The following is a 4,271-nucleotide window of genomic DNA, read 5'->3' on the forward strand; positions in this document are numbered from 1 at the left end:
TTGTAATAATAAATGAACATTTAAAAATAAATTATTCTGACATTTTAATATTTATGATTTTTTTGTATCATGTATTATGAAATTGAAAAATGCATTAAAAATACATAAATTGTAGAAATTCTATAGATAGATGTAATTTAGGCCCCAAATATAATTTTGGCAGACAATATTTTTAATGAAAGATAATTTTTGGAAGTCAATATTTAAGTCTCACAATTTATTATTTTCGATATTTTATCAATAAACGAATGGAAATACTTTGTATCAAAATGGAAAGTTCCTCCTTATAGTAAATACTAAAGTTTAAATAGATTCATTGAAATATTTGTCACCATCAGTACACAAGAGTTCATATACACTAGAGGATTGTACATATACTTACAATGCATTAGAATGAATAAGGATTTTATACTCACCATTTATCATTTTTCAAGTCTTGAAAGAAGGGGTACAGTTTCACAAATAACAAGCTTTGTGGCAATTTGAAAGAGAACTCTAAATATTTATCATATACATGGAATTGTACTTGCAGAACGGCAAAAAGGTTTGTTGAAGAAACTGAAAAGTCTAAGGGCTCCATTAGGATATCGGGCAGATTGCCTCCGCCAGGGCGGCGGTGGCCACCGCCACCCTGGCGGAGGCAATCCGCCCGACAACCACTCTCGTTTTCCCCTCCGCCTGATTAGGATGGCGGAGGGGACAATGGCGGACGGAAAGACCGTCCGCCGCTTTACCGCCGGGGTCGCCCTGCGACCGCGGCGGTAATAGATTAATATGGTGGCGGTGTCCAATGGACACCGCCAGCCATATTAGGATGGCTTACATTAGGGGCCTTTCCGCGGCGGCAATGCCGCCACGGAAAGGCATGCGGCGATTGCTGCGGGGGCCCCCTGCAGGGCCCCCAGGTTGGCGCAACTGTCAGGGGGGCACATGGGGGGTACCTCTGGTACCCCCCCACATTTGCATTTGCAAAGCGGCAGGCACCGCGCGGTGCCTGCCGCTTTGCATTTGCAAATGCGAAAAAGCATTTTTTGCATTGTGGCGGGCGGTGCAGAGTGCACCGCCCGCCACAATGCTAAAACTACAGGATGTGCCCGCCACTGTGGCGGGCACATCCTAATTCCCCCCACGGGACCCCCGCCCTTATGGCGGGTGGTCCCGTTCTCCGATAGGGTGGCGGGCGGACAAGGTCCGCCCGTCATCCTAATGGGGCCCTAAGTATTAAACAAAAATTGAACAAGGAAGAGGTGAACCAGAAATGTTGAAAGCCATGCTTAATAGAAAATCTTTAGACAATTTCGAAAAATACAATACTTCTTAAGTTGTTGAACTGGTGTAAGAAGCACCAAATAAGTGCTAATATGTTACTGTATCCTGGTTATTATTTTCCTTGTATATCGGCCTAACAACAAGGAAAATAAAAACCAGGATACAGGAACATATTAGCACTCTTAAAGCAGGCAAACTCACAACCAAATTAGTCCAAAACTTCCTCGCACAGAAACATAACCCTAGGGAGATTAGATGGACGATACTAAAAAGGGTGGTGGGTGACCAAATCAATATGGAAAACAGACTGGTCACTAAGGAGGCTAGGTGGATTTACCAGGAGGGGGCTGAAGACCATTGTCTGAATGACCGCATTGAATGGAACAAGGTGTCATCTTTCTAAGGCATCCGTTTCTTAAGAGCCACTGATTTGAACTAGACTACAATATCGTAATAATGAGAAATTGATATTTACCCAATGTATTTCGGCGGAAATACAAACCTTTAAACAGTATACAGATATTACAACAATGTGTACTTAGGAAATCAATATAGGCAATAATAATAATAAGTCCCTATTAACATCTATCAGATCAGAAACTTGAGTTGGACTATTAAATTATATACATAAACTGTATGCTTGACGAACAAATTATTAATATTGAATAATATCACTAATCCTATGTGTGAGGTCCAGCAGCAGGTATAGAGTCAAAATATTGAGTTTTTATTATCGACTAGACATAATATCGAGTAAAAAATAGGGAATAGACATAATATCGACTAGACAGAATATAGACTACCAAAATATCGACTAGAAAATTTTAATATCGAATAAAATTGACATAATATCGAATCAAAAATATAGAATGGACATAATATCGACTAGACAGAATATAGACAACAAAAATATCGAATTTAAGGTAAGTTAATATTAATTTTTCATTTTTGTGTAATATAATTCTGTAGCGGGTTGTGGGTTTATCGGGGAATAGGGTGGGAAGTAATTTAATTATAATTAATTAAAAATGTTATTTTATTTATTGGTATTTATGTAAAATTATTTGTTAATTAATTATTAATTGGTAATTAATTAAAATATAATTGGTAATTAATTTTAATTGATTAATTGATAAATATGTTAATTTTAGTAATTTATTTTCTGTAGCGGGTTGAGGGTTTATAGGGGAACAGGGTGGGAAGTAATTTATTTATAATTAATTAAATATGTTATTTTTTTTTAAATAATTGTGAATTAATTATTACTTTGTAAATAATTAAAATATAATTGGTAATTAATTTCAATTGATAAATTGATAAATATGTTACTTTTATTACATTATTTTCTGTAGTGGATTGTGTGTTTATAGGGGAATAGCTTGGGAAGTAATTTAATTGTGAGTAATTACATTTTTAAAATATTTTTATTTTTGTCTAATTTTTAATTATTTTTATATTGTAAATTAATTTATTGGTAATTGGTAAATAATTAGTATTAGTAGATATTTTTTATTATTAGCTAATTTTAATTTGTAACGTTGATTGATTAATTAATATATTTTATAAAATTGTAAAATATTTTAATTAATTTGTAATTGGTATTAATATTTATGTTATTTATATTTATATATGAAGTATTTACTTTCCCTACTATTGCACTCACTGGAGTGGGAATAGTAATTTTTACCCCTACGCTATCCAACGCTTTCCCTACTGTTGCGCTCACTGGAGTGGGAATAGTCATTTTTACCCCTACGCTATCCAACACTTTCCCTACTGTTGCACTCTCTGGAGTTGGAATAGTCATTTTTATCCCTACGCTATCCAATGCTTTCCCTACTGTTGCGCTCTCTGGAGTTGGAATAGTAATTTTTACCCCTACGCTATCCAACGCTTTCCCTACTGTTGCACTCACTGGAGTGGGAATAGTAATTTTTATCCCTACGCTATCCAACGCTTTCCCTACTGTTGCACTCTCTGGAGTAGGAATAGTAATTTTTACCCCTACGCTATCCAACGCTTTCCTTACTGTTGCGCTCATTGGAGTGAGAATAGTAATTTTTACCCCTACGCTATCCAACACTTTCCCTACTGTTGCACTCTCTAGATTTGGAATAGTAAATTTTATCCCTACGCTGTCCAACGCTTTCCCTACTGTTGCGTTCTCTGGAGTTGGAATAGTAATTTTTACCCCTACGCTATCCAACGCTTTCCCTACTGTTGCCCTCACTGGAGTGGGAATAGTAATTTGTATCCCTACGCTATCCAACGCTTTCCCTACTGTTGCACTCTCTGGAGTAGGAATAGTAATTTTTATCCCTACACTATCCAACGCTTTCCCTACTGTTGCACTCACTGGAGTGGGAATAGTAATTTTTACCCCTATGCTATCCAACTCTTTCTCTACTGTTGAACTCTCTGGAGTGGGAATAGTTATTTTTAACCCTATGCTATCCAATGCTTTCCTTACTGTTGCGCTCTCTGTAGTGGGAATAGTAATTTTTACCCCTATGCTATCCAACGCTTTCCCTACTGTTGCTCTCTCTGGAGTGGTAATAGTAATTTTTACCCTCCCACTATCCAACGCTTGCCCTACTGTTGCACTCTCTGGAGTTGGAATAGTAATTTTTACCCCTATGGTATCCAACGCTTTCGCTACTGTTGTGCTCACTGGAGTGAGAATAGTAATTTTTACCCCTACGCTATCCAACGCTTTCCCTACTGTTGCGCTATCTGGAGTGGGAATAGTAATTTTTACCCCTACGCTATCCAACGTTTTCCCTACTGTTGCACTCTCTGGAGTGGGAATAGTAAATGTAACCCTCTCGCTATCCTACAGAAAAAATATTGTATATGTTTTGTTAATAATATGTATATATATATATAAATATGTTTTAAAGTTACATTAATTATGTATTAATTTTAAGTTTATTTAAGTATTTTAGGTATGTTTAAATTAATTATATTTATTATTATATTAGTTTTAAATAACTTTTAAGATA

This window comes from Lissotriton helveticus, chromosome 6 (assembly GCF_964261635.1).
Source record: "Lissotriton helveticus chromosome 6, aLisHel1.1, whole genome shotgun sequence".
NCBI lineage: Eukaryota > Metazoa > Chordata > Amphibia > Caudata > Salamandridae > Lissotriton > Lissotriton helveticus.